Source organism: Oryctolagus cuniculus, chromosome 15 (assembly GCF_051225735.1).
Source record: "Oryctolagus cuniculus isolate XC-2025 breed Fujian yellow rabbit chromosome 15, ASM5122573v1, whole genome shotgun sequence".
Lineage (NCBI taxonomy): Eukaryota > Metazoa > Chordata > Mammalia > Lagomorpha > Leporidae > Oryctolagus > Oryctolagus cuniculus.
In genome coordinates this window covers 36,600,476-36,615,491 of record NC_142881.1, presented here as the reverse complement: position 1 = coordinate 36,615,491, position 15,016 = coordinate 36,600,476, and the positions used below count along the sequence as shown (strand labels likewise).

The 15,016-nt window shown below is 46.5% G+C and overlaps 1 long non-coding RNA gene across 1 annotated transcript in view; it reads left to right on the top strand.

Moving 5' to 3' along the window:
- LOC149121966 (uncharacterized) overlaps window positions 1–10,174 on the top strand; it is a 42,991-nt gene extending 32,817 nt beyond the window's left edge. Inside the window, exon 3 of the long non-coding RNA XR_016221337.1 lies at window positions 9,104–10,174. This is a non-coding gene — a long non-coding RNA (uncharacterized LOC149121966). The remainder of the gene's footprint in view (window positions 1–9,103) is intronic.
- The last annotated feature ends 4,842 nt before the right edge of the window (window positions 10,175–15,016 follow it).

The window sequence follows — 15,016 nt, the reverse complement described above, 5'->3', positions numbered from 1 at the left end:
CCCATGCAGAGTTTAATCCCCAAGGCCTGCTGTGGCTAGCACCGGGCCAGGCTGAGGCTGGGAACCAGTAACTCAACCCAGGTCTCCCACATAGGGGGCAGGAAGCCAGTTGCTTGAGACATCACCACTGCCTCCAGGTTATACATTGGCAGGAAGCTGGAATCAGGAACCAGGGACTGATACAGGATGCAGGCATCCTAACCTTTAGCTTAACTACTAGGCTAATTGCCTGTCATTTTGATTGATTTATTTTTGTGTGTGGATACATTATCAATTTAATATCTATTTGTGTTGATCTGTATCTGAAGTCAGTTTTATAATTTGCTTTTTTCACCATTTTAATGTAACTTACTAAAATGTAGGCCATTGGGGCTGGTGCTGTGGCATAGCAGGTAAAGCCACCGCCTGCAGTGCTAGCATCAAATACGGGCACCAGTTCAAGTCCCAGCTGCTCCACTTTTGATCCAGTTCTCTATCCTTGGATCCTTGCACCCATGTAGGAGACCCACAAGAGGCTCCTGGCTTCTGGCTTTGGATTGGCCCAGCTCTGGCCATTGCAGCCATTTAGGGAGTGAACCAGCAGTGTCGCTCCCCATCTTCATGGAGGAACGACACAGGACCCTGCACTGTTCTTTTGTCTGCTCGGCCCTCCCCAGGTTTGCTGCTGGTTCTTCCCGGGTTGGCTACTGTCCCTTCCACCTCCGTGGAAGGGCGGTTCCCCCTGGCCACTTTCCCCACTTCTGCAGGAGAGCGGCACACCGCCGGCCGGCTCTCTCGGGGGCTGCACAGGTGTTCCTTCAGATAGATGTTCCCCTTAGATGTTCCCAGTGCATGCCGTCTCTCTCCTCCTTTATAGTCCTCTTCCACCAATCCCAACTCTGCTGCCCACACGCCGAGTACGCTGCTCTCCTCCAATCAGGAGCAGGTCCTACAGTTTATTGGTTGAACTGGAGGCAGCTGTGTAGAAGCTGTTTCTCCCTTCTCAGCGCCATATTGTGGGAGAGCAGATGCATAGAATAAGTCTTAATTCCAGTAACTTAGTCTAGTCCGAGTTGCTCCCCACACAGCAGATGGAAGACCTCTCTCTCTCTGCCTCTACCTCTCTGTAACTCTGCCTTTCAAATAAATAAATACATCTTTTTTAAAAAAATGTAGACTATTATGTGGTTCAAAGGTGAAACCTGTATGTGACATAGGATTATCATATTGGTAGCTCTTTTTTTTTTTTTTTTTTTTTTTTTTTTTTTTTTTTTGGACAGGCAGCGTGGACAGTGAGAGAGACAGAGAGAAAGGTCTTCCTTTGCCGTTGGTTCACCCTCCAATGGCCGCTGCGGCCAGCGCACTGCGCTGGCGCACCGCGCTGATCTGATGGCAGGAGCCAGGTACTTCTCCTGGTCTCCCACGGGGTGCAGGGCCCAACCACTTGGGCCATCCTCTACTGCACTCCCTGGCCACAGCAGAGAGCTGGCCTGGAAGAGGGGCAACCGGGACAGAATCTGGCGCCCCGACCGGGACTAGAACCCGGTGTGCCGGCGCCGCAAGGCAGAGGATTAGCCTAGTGAGGCGCAGCGCCCACCCATATTGGTAGCTCTTGACGAACCATGCCTTCTGGTTCTGCGTCCTGTGTAGCCTTCTCTCTGTCACACTGTAAGGAAGCCCAGGGTGTCCAGCTAGAAGTAGAGAACAGGTAGAGAGACCCAGGAGAACAAGATGCCATGTGGACGGAGAGGCCAGGGGGAGGAGAACTGAGGCACCCCAGCTGCACTTCCAGCTTCAAACACCCGCATGGAGGATTTTAGCTGGCACCACACCCAGCAGAAGAACCACCCAGAGTCGCAAGAAATCACAGTCATTAAGCCAGGGAGTGTGGGGTGGTTTGTTAGATTGTACACAGTGACTAAAGCAAAAGACATACTCAAAGAAGTCCCAAGAGATGTGGATCTGTTTCGATTACATACTGTTGCACAAAAAACGACCCCAACACATCAAGAATTGAAGCAATAATTCATTGTTATGCTTATGCCTTAGTGAGTCAAGAATTCAGAAAAAGCGCGGCAGGGAGCCTTTGCTGCGCAGTGTCTGAGGCCTCTCAGCCCTCTTAGGGCCCCGAGAGCAAGCATGGCAGCTTGTTCTCTGAAGGCCCAGGCGTGCACACGGGCGCCGTGTCACGAGCACCGTATTCTGCGGCTCAAAGCAGTGCCACAGTGTGCTTGTAACCAGGGGCAGGAGTGTAGACCCCACCTGCTGAGGTGAAGAGGGCAGAGGACGTGTGGCCACCCTGCACTGCTGTGCCATCCCTTCCTTTTCATGCCATTTCCTCCCCCTCTAGACATCTGTTGCATCACATCGAGGTTTTTCTTTTTTACAAAAATAAGCGAAGAAATGCACAAATTTTATTTCCTCTTTTCCCCTACAAAAGAAGTAGCATAATTTTAAAAAAGACTTATTGATTTATTTATAAGTCAGAATTATGGAGAGACAGCAGGAGACAGAAAGAGAGGTCTTCCACCTGCTGGTTCGTTCCCCAGATGCTGCAATAGCCAGGGCTGGGCCAGGCTAGAGCCAGGAGCCAGGAGCTTCTTCTGGGTCTTCCATGTGGGTGCAGGACCCCAAGAACTTTGGCCATCCTCTGCTTCTTTCCCAGACACAGGGTGCTGGATTGGAAATGGAACATCTAGGACTTGACGCTGCATCCATATGGCATGCCGGCACTGCAGGCAGAGGCTTAGCCTTCTATACCACAGAGCCGGCCCCACCATGAATGGGATTAAGTCCTTATGATGAGGCCTCCCAGGGCAATTGGCCCCAATACTATGACTCTCAGCCGTATTGGTCGGTTTAGTACTTACACGTGCTAGGGACTGTACTGGGTGCCCTGCTTATGCAATTATTTCATTCTCACACTCTGATTATTGCCATTTTAAAGATAAACTGAGGTTCAGGAAGATCAATTATGGAATGTTTTGGGGTCTAGGGCTTTTTGAGGATCCGATGGAAGCTGAGAAACTTACACAGAGAAATTCACCAGCATAGCATTTGGCTTTTTATTTCTAGGGACTCCCAGACTCACCTACTCCTGCCTGTGAGTGTCCCTAGGAAGAGGTGGGTTGGTGGGAGTAGCTGTGTTCTGAGCTTTCCCTCCACTACTCTTGCTATCAGGTTGGCACACCTATTATGAATGAAGTAGTCAGCAAGGAAAGGAAGACAGAGGGGGTATTCGTCCCTGTGAAAGTAGTTGCAGACACTGCAATAGTGCTAGGGTTTAAGGAAGGTGTCAGCCATGAGCCAGTGCCTTCCAAGTCCAGGCTGCATCTTAACCCAGAGTGCTAACTCTCCTTACTGAGCATCTATTATGTTTCAGGCCCTATTTTAGTTACTTTGGATATTAGTTAACAAGCCAAGTCATTAAAACATTCATTGGGAGAGACAGAAAGCAATTAAATCAAGGAATCAATGTAGAACATGTCTGTTAGATATAAAACTACAGAGAAAAACAGGGTCAGGGGGCTGAGGAAGGATGCCCGGCGAGATAGGAGGCACCAGAGGATGCCGAGTGTCATAGAAACATGATTACATTCATATTTGCGAAAGGATCATTCTGTTGCTGTCTGGAGAATAGATGATAGGTCCAAGAGCATAAGCAGAGACCCAAGAGGCTATCGGCAGTTGTACAGGCATAGCTCTGGCCAGCGGAGAGGGAGGGGCGGTAAATGAGCACCATCTTTGGACCACGTGGCTGAGTCTCAGACACCCATTGCTGCCCAGTAGGTGCACCCACCGGCTCCATGAAGCCTCCTTGTGGATCTCCCGTGTGTCCATTGTTTTGGATGAGGAACTCCTGGGTTAAGGAAAGTCAAGTATCTAGCAGAGTAGCTGCTCTTGCTGGCTGACTTTCCAAGCTTGATACAGATGAAAAACGAAAAACAATGAATCATGGCAGAACCTCCAGCTTCTAACACACCTGAGCAGGACTGCTCTTCCAGCAGTGGAACTATCCTCCAAGTTCAGACCAAATTGCCTTCACTGCTGCTTCCATGAACTCAACAAAAGCCGAAGTGTGAGTCACTTTCCCATTTATAAAAGTAATACTTTTCGATACTGAGTAAAGCCTGCAGGAATGCACCGGGCTGGATCTCAAGAACTGAATCCCTGTGAACTTACCACGGTCAAGGCCTCATCCTTGGCTTCGGTGGGTCAGAGATTTAGTGCGGTCAACTGACCCAAAGCCACTTAGGGAGTGGGGGCGGCTCCTGGCCTGACCAAGGGTGTGAGTGGCCCAAGGCCATGTGGGTGTGTCCCTGTAGGAGCCAGACTCCTGAGAATGTCGTGAGATATCAAAAAGCTTAACGAAGGGGCCACAAACAGCACCAAGGTGTGCAGGTGGGAGCTGGGCCATTGAAGAGAGAAGACAGTATAGTTATCAACTCCAGGGAGAAACTTCCTGGGCTGTGATCCCAATTCTGCTATGGATTAGCTGGGTTTTGTCTTTCTGTGCCTGCTTAAAGTGAATTAGACTATATGAGGTATGTAAAACTGTGTCTGGCCCCTGGTAATATTATTACATGATAGTAATATCATAGCAAAGGAAATACCTAAGACAAAGTAGGTCAGGACAGCTACCAAGGAATCAGAGCTGAAAAGAACCTGGTGTTTTACAAGGCAAGGCCCACGGTGAACTCTGTCTGGTTAAGATCTAGCTGAAGAGTGGGCCCCTAATGACGTCAATGCACCTGAATTTCTGACACCTGTGAATATACATAGCAAATGGGACTTTCCATAGTGATTAGGTTGATGATCTTGAGATGGGGCGATTATCCTTGATTATCTGGGTGGGCCCAAGAGCGTCTCAAAGGTCCTTAGGAGAATTGGAAGGGTGGGAAGAGGAAATGTGACAATGGAAGCAAAGGTTGGAGTGATTGAGGCCACGACCCAAGGAAGCAGGCGCTCTCTAGAAGTCAGAAAAGGAGAGAGAATACACGTGTGTTGTGTCAAGCCACCAAGCGCATGGCAATTTGCTCCATTGGTGGTGGGAAAGAATGCAGTCCTCACCACTCAGCGGGGTCTCAGCACTTGTATTTTACCTTAGGAGCTGGGGATCGGTGAAATAACCCAGCAGCACAGAGCGAGTCTCTGGGTCACTCCGGCAAGTGCTTTCCAAGTAGCTGCCACCTGCTGACCCTGGCACATGCTTCTGACCCCTTCATCAAAGAGGGTGGTGGTGGTGCTTGCTTTACTCTACCGAGTGATTGGATCACACAGGCATTTATATTCTGGAGCCATGGTCCAAAAATGTCCCTGATTAACATAGGAAATGATGTATCCACAATGCATCTGAAGATGTTGTAGTTTATGTAGTGGTTGTATTCAGTGGAAAAAAAAAAGAGTACAGAGAGAGTTGCAATAGCCAGGCTGTGGGCTTCGGAACCCTCAACTTGAGTGTGAATTCTGGTTCCCTCTCATATTAAGGAAGGCGGTGGCATTCAAACTTTTCTGACTGTGACACACGCTGATAAAGATGTTTCACATTGCATTCCAGGACACATCTGTAATGCACACACACACACACCTGAATCAAAGGCCGTAGATATGATATTTCCTCTTGTACTTTATTTCTTTTCTTCGAAAGCTAATAACCATGGCCACAGATTAACTCACGGCCCTTTACTGAGCCTCAGCCTGCAGGTGAACTACAGGGTCATAGGGAAATGACCGCCCCTCTGGGAACTTCAGCTTCCTTATCTGTGCAGAGATAATAGCAATGTCTGGAGCTGGGGGCGGGGCGGGGGGGGGGTGGTGAGTAAAAGCCGAGCACGTGCAGCACCAGACACAGCCCTGCACACAGGGCGCAGAGGCACTAAATGGCAGCTGAGATGTTTTTGCTGATTTATGCATGGAGAGGACGAGAAAAATTTGAGGAGTCAATGATTCCTGGAAATGTTCAGCCTGGTGCTTAGGAACAATTGTGCAGAGACTTGGATCGGGTGAGGCGACACGGTGAGAGTGACGGGTGGACACGCCAAAGTTGTGATGCATGGTTCCTGGTTTGGGTTTGTTTTTAGACTGTAAAAATCACCCTCACTCATTTTGCAGTTTGGTTCCTGTATTTTTAGTTCTTCATGATTAACTTGAACAGGCAGATTTAAAATAATTACGTATTTTGAACTTTCACTCAAATCCCTCCTAGCGTTTTTCGACTTAGAAAACCTCTTCCCATGGTTAGACGAGTGCTTTATTTTAGCACTCAGCTATTAATTCCTCTGCAGTTTATTCGACGAGTATGCGTGTGTACATGGGGGTGGGGTTAGGTTCTTAAGTGACATATTTTTGAATGGACTAGCCAATTTTCCCATGATTTAATAATCCATCCTTTTCCAAATTATTTACCATATCCATATATATTATGTATTTTTTGCTATTTTGTTCAGGCTACTCTTATGATCCGATCACATGCTTTTGTTTTTGTAGTATTGTGAAACTCTTTAAACATACATCCAGGTACAGAAAGTACTCAACTCTGAGAGTGACAGCAGCATTTCTGTTTCCAGCTTTCTTTTCTTTATACATTTACCAGTTTATTCTAAAGGATCCAGATGAGCAGCCCAATGAAGAGGTGGACAGGGCAAGGTGCAAGGCGTGGGCTCAGATATTCTGTGTGCTATCTGGGTGCCCCACCCTCCCAGCACTTCCGTGTGTTCAGCAGCCCAGACCTTGCAATAAACTTTATTTTTCCAAGTGCTTTTAGGTTCACAGCAAAACTGAGTGGAAAGTCCCTAGCTTTCCCATGCATCCCCTGCCCCGACACATGCATGACCTCCTCCACTATCTACATTCCTCAGCAGAGTGGTCTATTTGTCACAATTGAATCTGTGCTGTCCCAGAATCCATAGTTGATGGGAGGGTTCACTCTTGGCAGTATGCATTCTGTGGCTTTGTTTAAATGTATGATGACATGGATCCACCATTGTTGTATCATATAGAACAATTTCACTGCCTTAATCGTTTCTCCTCACCCCTGGAAGCCACTGACCCTTTTACAGAATGTCCTACTGCTGGGATCATTTAGTGCATGAACTTTTTAGAGTGGCTTTTTTTTTTTTTTTTTTTTGCAGAGTAGTATGCATAGGGATTTCCTGTGTCTTTTCTTTCGATAGCTCATTTCCTTTTAGCACTGCACAGCATCCCACTGTACAGATGTGCCACAGTCTGTTTACCTATTTGCCTACTGAAGGACATCATGGTTGCTTCTATATTTTGGAAATTATAAGTAAAGCTGCTATAAATATCCATGTTTTTGGTGTATCTAGGCTTTTGGATGGACATATGTTTTCAATTTTTTGGGTAGATATGAAAGGACTGGGATTGTTGGATCATATGGTAAGAGTACATTAAGTTTTGGAAAAAAAAAACAAACCAGCCAACTGTCTTTCCAAGTGGCTGTGCCATTTTGCATTCCTTGTAGTAATGAATGAGAGTGTCTTTTGCTCCCAACTTTGCCAGCACTTGAAGTTGGCAGTGCTTTCGATTTTGGCAATTATAATAGGTGTGTGGTGGTATTTCACTGTTGCTTCAGTCTGCAATTCTCTCGTGACATATGATGTTGAATATCTTCTCAGATGCTTGTTTGTCATCTGGATGTCTTTGGTGAAGGGTCTGTTCAGGTCTTTTGCCCATTTTGAAATCGGTTTGCTTATTTTCTTAATGTTGAGTTTTCAGAGTTCTCTGTATGCTTTGGGCAACAGTCCTTTATCAGATGTGTCTTTTGCAAATATTTTCTTCCAGTCTGTGACTTGCCTTTTCATTCTCATTCTCTTTTGGAGAGCAGTTTTCTAACTTTAGTGAAGTCCAATTCAGATATTTTTGAAGACTAAAACACATTACAGAAACAATTGAGGTATGATTTTTTCCCACACTCTTGCTTGTCTAGAGGCAAATTACTGTCATGAAGTTTGTATGCACACATGGCATTCATATGATTGCACTTGCATTTCATACCCGTGAGCCAGCTCTAATCTTATTTGTTTATCAAATTTACAGCAGTGACAAGTAACTATACCTAAGATTCTATGACTTTTCCTTCTAATTCAGCATTCTGTTTTTGAAACAAATCTGTGTTGATGCTTGTAATTCATTCACTTAAACCACTATATAATATTCTTCACATGAATAAACAGGAACAAATATGTTAACCCACTGCCCAATAGATGGACGCTCAGGTTTGTTGTCGATCTGATTTTTATCTTGGCAATTATCAACAAAGCTGCAGAGAATGTGTAGTGTATCTCTGTGTGGCTCCCCCACTCACAGAGGAACGACACCAGACCCTGCGCTGTTCTCTTTTCCTGGCCCTTCCCGGGTTTGCTGCCCCCCCCCCCCCCGCCTCCGTGAGGAGCGGCACTGGCGAGCTTTCCCCACCGACTCTCTCAGGGGGGTGTGGCCGCGCAGGTTGTCTCTCTCCCCCTTTTAAGGGGTTGGGTCAGGAATCAGCTAATTAACAACGCAGCTGTGTAAGATTTGTTTACTCTCAGCACCATATGATGGGAGATCAGATGCATAGAGTTAGTCTTAATAGTCTCAGTGGTCTAGTCTAGTCTTGGTAGTCTCAGTACTTATTTCGTCATGTTGCGGGAGACAGGCCCTGCTCCCCACACTCTGGACTCACTTAGGCAGAAATTTCCCTGGAGTAGAGACATAGATGTGAACTGGAGTTTGTAGTGTAAGGATATTTTCACCTTTACTAGATATTGTCTAACTGCTCTTCAAAGTGGTTATACCAATTTACTCTCCCACAACTGTATGTTAATTTCCACAGGTTTTTTTTTTTTTTTTTTGCCAAGCAGCTGGTATAAAAACCTATGTCACTGAAAATTTTAAAATTTGTTTTTTTCCATAATTATAAATGAGATTTAGTACATTTTCACCATCTTTGCATTTTCTATTTTTTCTGCTTACTTGAATACATTCCTTAAGGGATGCTAATAATTTATCTGTTATGTATATTGTAATTTTCTTCTCCTAATCTTTGAATTTCCTTTTAGGTTTGTTAGAGATGCCTACAGTTATAGAGGTTAAAGTCCAATTTAGTAATTTTCTCTTGTTACTTTAGCTTTTTAGAAAACCTCATCAAGAACTCCTTTTCTACTCCGAGACACTTATTTTTATCTGGAAGGTTCAAAGGTCTTATATTGGTAGGATACATCCTTTTCCTTTATCTACTGTGCACCAGTCATCTTGGCTCCTGTGTGTCAAACTTCAAAGAAAGCTAAAGGGTCCTTTAGGTATCCATGAAAATGATCACATCATCTAAAAGAAGAAATGATTAAGACCGACCTCAGACATCATCACATGAAGAAAGGATGTCAAATAGAGCAGGCTACACAGAGGTAGACTTCGCTTGAGAGGACACCCAAGCCGAGTAAACGACCTCCCCCGAAGCAGGAGCAAGGCTTCTTCACTACATGGCCTCTGGGTTCTCACCGAGGGGAGAGTTCTGGACAGAGACAAGCAGACAGAAGCCGTTTGTCAGGCCATTGCTACTGTGGCCACACAGCACTGCCGCCAACTCCTTCTATTGGCTAAGAAGCGGTCACAGGGGCTGTCCTGTCCTTGAGAGGAGGGGCATTTGGCCGCCTGTTATCAGCGGCCAGGTCTGGAGGAGTGTGAGAGACTGGACAGCTTGCGGTGGCCACTGTCGGGAAATACTCGTTCTAGCTGTCTGCTCTGCAGTTGCTTTATGTGAGTGTTTGCGCTCCTGCTAAAGCTGCCTCCCTTCCTCTCACACACACAAGTCCAGTTTTTTCCCCTCAGAAATTCTGGCCTCTGCGTTCTGTCTCTCTTTGGAGCCATACCTAAGAGCATGGCGATACACTGTAATTTCCTCTGTCGATCCCATAGAAGTGAGTGGCCGGGGGTTGCTGCAGCAGCTCTGCCTTCTCACCGATGGTGGTACACTAGGATCCACGAGGATGCAGCAGACACTGAGGAGAGGGGTTAGCTGGGGTTTGTAGAATTTTCAGTGAGGAGGTTCCAGGTACAGAGCTGGTGGGCAAAGCAGCCTGTGCCACCCACCCCTGACCTTCACCTTCCACTGTCAGACAGCTCCCTCTCTGGGGCAGGCCCACCCAAGCCACAGCCATTTTCCTAGCTGACTTACTCTAGCAACATTTGTAGAAGAAAAGATGATTTTCTTTTCATTTTTTTAGGTTTATCTTATTTCATTTTAAGATTTGTGAGCAATAGCTTTGTTCAAATAAATACCTCTTATAGCTTACTATTTATTTAAAAAAAATTCTTATTTGAAAGGCAGAAAGATAGAAAGAAAGAAACAAAGACAATGAGAGATCCAGATCTTCCATCTGCTGGTTCATTCCCCAAATGCCTACAATAGCCAGAGCTCAGCCAGGCTGAAGCCAGAAGCCCAGAATTCAATAGGAGTTCCCCATGTGGATGGCAGAGACCCAAGTATATGAACCATCATCCTGCTTCCCAGGGTGTGCATTAGCAGGAAGCTGGAATTGGAAACAGAGCCAAGACTAGAACTGAGGCACTCCAATATGAGATGCGGGTGTCCCAAGAAGTGTCTTTTTTTTAAAAAAAATTATTTATTTGAAAGGGAGAATTACAGAGGCAGAGATGGAGGCAGAGAGAGAGAGAGAGAGAAGGGAAGAGGTCTTCCATCCTGCTGGTTTTCTCTTCAAATGGCTGCAACAGCAGGAGCTGGGCCAATCTGAAACCAGGAGCTAGGAGCTTCCTCTGGGTCTCCCATGTGGGTGCAGGGGCCCAAGCATCTGGGCCATCCTCCACTGCCCCACCCCCAGGTGCATTAGCAGAGAGCTGGATCAGAAGTGGAGCAGCCAGGACTCGAAGTGACATCCATATGGGATGCCAGCACTGCAGGTGGTGGCTTCACCTGCTATGCCACAGCTCCAGCCCCCTAAGAGGTTTCTTAATCATTGTGCCAAATGACCATAACATCAGTACTTACATTTTTGTTATATTTTTACTGTAATCTTTTTCTTATTCCTTTTTTTATATTTACCTGTCTTATATATAAGACATACAACATGCTATTTTGATATACACATATATGGTAAATTGACTACAGTCAAGCCAATTAATATATCCATCATCTTACATGGTTGTTCCTTTTTTTGTGTGTATGCTAACAACACTAAATTCTACACTCTGATTAAGAAAACTTCAGTATACAACACCATGCTGCCATTAAAAGCTGTTCTGGAGGTATTTAGACTAATTCATCCCACACAACTGCAACTTTGTATCCTCTGACCCACAGCTCCCCCTGTCCCCAGCCAAGGTGTTTTCCAAGTATTATTTTCCTTTGAGTTCCATGATCATGTCAGAGCTCTCTTCCTCTAAGGAAAATTTTGACCATTAAGAAAAACACAAAGGGGCTGGCGCCGTGGCTCACTTGGTTAATCCTCTGCTGTGGCACTGGCATCCCATATGGGCACCGGGTTCTAGTCCTGGTTGCTCCTCTTCCAGTCCAGCTCTCTGCTGTGGCCCAGGAAGGCAGTGGAGGATGGCCCAAGTGCTTGGGCGCCTGTACCCACATGGGAGACCAGGAGGAAGCACCTGGCTCCTGGCTTCGGATTGGCGCAGCGCTGGCCGTAGTGGCCATTTAGGGGGTGAACCAACGGAAGGCCTTTCTCTCTGTCTCTCACTGTTTGTAACTCTACCTGTCAAAAAGAAAGAGAGAGAGAGACACACACACACACACACACAAAACTGTAACTTCATTTAGAGGGGTCTGAGACTCCCATGTCTATGTTTTGGGATTCCAATATTGCTTAAGCATTTTTTAAAAAAGGTTTATTTATTTTTATTTGAAAAGCAGAGTTACAGAGAGAGAGAGAGAAAAAGAGAGAGGGAGAGGGAGAGGGGTCTTCCATTCACTGGTTCACTCCCCAGATGGCCACAATGGCCAGAATTGTGCCGAATTGAAGCCAGGAGCCAGGAGCTTCTTCCAGGTCTCCTAAGCGGGTGCAGGGGCCCAAGGACTTGCTTTCCCAGGCCACAGCAGAGAGCTGGATAGGAAGTGGAACAGCCAGAGCTCGAATTGGCACCCATATAGGATTCCGGCACTGTAGGCAGTGGCCTTACCCACCATGCCACAGTGCTGGCCCCTAAGCATTTTTTGAAAATTGTTTGTTCACAATTTTTCACTGTGGTTCCTTGGGACAATTTGACCTGAATGCGCCTTTTGATGGTAGGGCAGCTCTGAATTAGGTACTGCAATAAGATTCCAGGGTGTCTCAAGAAAGGAAGGACAAATTTTTTGATGCTTTCTAAATAATTGAAGAATAATAGAAATAAAGTCCTGGATTTTGTTTTTTAATTAGCAAACCCTTGTGTGTCCTAAGAGCCTCGCACAGATGCATTCATGTGGTCCTCAGCACCTCTGAGAGGCGGGAACAAGTTACAGAAGATGGGAATGAGGGGCAGGGAGGTGAGGACTCACACCTAGGACCCCCTCGGTGGTCCCACACCAAAATCCCTGCCTCCAACGCTGCCTCTGTACAGAGAAAACGTTCAACCCTGTCTTTCCCTGTTACACTTCTGATTCCCACCCAAGGTAGAGCTACCTATGGTTTTAGCAAGCTGGTTGTTTCACACCAACCTCAAACTGCCTTAGTGCAGCTAACCACAAATATGAGAGTGCTTCAAAACGTTTATGGAAAAATGAAATTAAAAGAGAAGTTTTACTTTGGTCCAAAAGAGTTTTTGAAATCCTCTCATAGCTTTTTCATAATACACATTTTCCAGGAAAATTTTGATGACCCCACATATGCATGGATTTCAAAACTTGGGACACCAAAGTCAACTCATAATTCCATTTTCTCCAAACTTTCTGAAGGACCCTTGTGCAAAGGAACTCTGGCAAGCTTGCTCTTGGCACTCTGCTTGCTGTCTGAACTCACTAGCCTATCTGCAGACAGCAAGTAAGCCCTGCACAGACTGATCAGCAACTTGGAAAGGAAGGAAAATAGCAACTTCTAAAGCTAAGGGCTGCCTTGTTCCTTCAGCCCTTCCTTGGCCTTCAAAGCTGCCCAGCCGTCTGCTTGGCAACTTGGAGATGTTTTGCGTATTAGTAGTCAATAGCTCAGATCCTGCCTACTCAGATCCCAACCTAAACCTTGTTTATAAATGGGTTAACCCATGGCTGGCGTGTTGAGGGTGGCAAAGGGCCAATCTTTTTTTTTTTTTTCATAAAATGTGCAGTACAGGGTGTGGGCCTGCTGTTGGCAGCCACAACCATGAAGTCAGGGACCACCCGCCCCCCCAAACCCCCCTGCCAACTTAAAATTACAGAATAGGGGAGGCAGAAAGAAAGAGGGAAGATGGTTACATTTCTTAAAACGATTGTATGACTTAAATTTCCTGGTCCCAACATTTATCACTGATTCACATCAATTTCCAGTGAATGGACCATTATGTAACAGTTTCAAGGCAATGTGGGCTCCCTTCTGAGATTTCAAACATGGATGCACTATATTTAAACAAAGTTTCCACAGCACTGTTTCTTGGGGGCTGCTGTTGTTGCCCTGTGCACAATGGGCTTGTAGGAAGAGATGCAGAACGTAGTTTATTGAAGCCGAATTTTCCATGGAAGTTGTCCAGTGCTCCCCGAGTTCTCAGGGGCTTTATCTGACCGTCTTTCTTCCTCCCGATAATGGCTGGCAGCAACCCACAGCATGGAGGTTACATGCTGCACTTTTCGAAAAAGTCTTGAATGGGGCCATTGTTCCTCTGAGATGCTCTGCATGTTTCGCTGAACAGAGAGCAGGGTGTAAAAAAGGCACCTTGTGTGCAACTGTTGGCGAGGCCTGGGAGTGAAGTAAAATCTCCAGAAAGTCTGGGCAGTGCTGTTGAGAGGAGCAATGAACCCTCTGGAAGTACTGTTAGCTCAGACATTCCAATGCGGTGAGGCAGCTGTGGGGACACGGCTCCCTCCGGTCTCCTTTGGAGAAGGAGCAAGGGGGCAAGCACAGGACATCGATCTAGACCTGCCCTTGTCACAAAGCCCTGGGGAAGGTGCCCCTTTGCAGCGGTGGGGCCATGCTGATGATCACGCTCCTACAACTTTCCTGCTCACCAGACCTCGACTGCCCTTGGCTACCAATGGCGCAATGACTCATCTGGAGGATTCAATGTTAACTGCGTGTGCATCCACCAGTCTGCACCAATCTCCAATTCCCATGGGCCAAATTAAATTATAAAAAATAGCAGTCCTTGGCGTCTCCAGGTGATTGGTGATGGCTGATATTACTAGGTTGTTTAAGTGAATCATAAAACCACAATATAATACTGTATATTAAGTAAATTGTTTATCTAAGCGATGCTACCTTTTCCCTGGCGCCTCCATCTACCTGTCCAGGACAGTGCAGACTCAGGGATTGGAGACAACGACCACTTCCCACTGCTCTAGTGCTAAAACTCCCCGTTCTTAATGAGCAGAGTGTCCTCAGAGCCCTCTGTAGAGATCTTTTCTGAAGCCAGCTCACAGGGGAGGAGGTAATGTTAGTTTTCATTAAAACCCTAGTGGGGAGGAAACAGCAAAAACAGTTTATGCATCGGGCTGGCAGATTTTTTTCTTACAGGCAGAATTCCTTGGCTTTCCCGTGCATTCTTGCTTCAATCTCTCCTGTGCTCTGGAGGCTCGAAGAAGGGGAGATCACTTTTAGGACGGATCTGGAAGGAAGGGTCAAACCTGAGCAGGAGGAAAGTGTGGGAGAGGAGGCACAGCCCAAGGACTAGAGGCGGTGGATTGGGAGAGACGTTCTGCTGTTTGGCCCACAGTGGCCAGGGCGCGCTGGCTTCCTACAGCCATGGGAGTCGGGGAAGATTTCTGCAGAGACTAACGCCCTAGAAGAGAAAACAATAAACGTGGCTGTAGCGTGAGGAGTTCGTTTAGGTTTGCATGGAGGGGAGGGGGCCACGGGAATTGTCCTGATTGGAGGTAGCAGGAGAGGCCAGGCTAGGGAAGGGTCTTAGAACA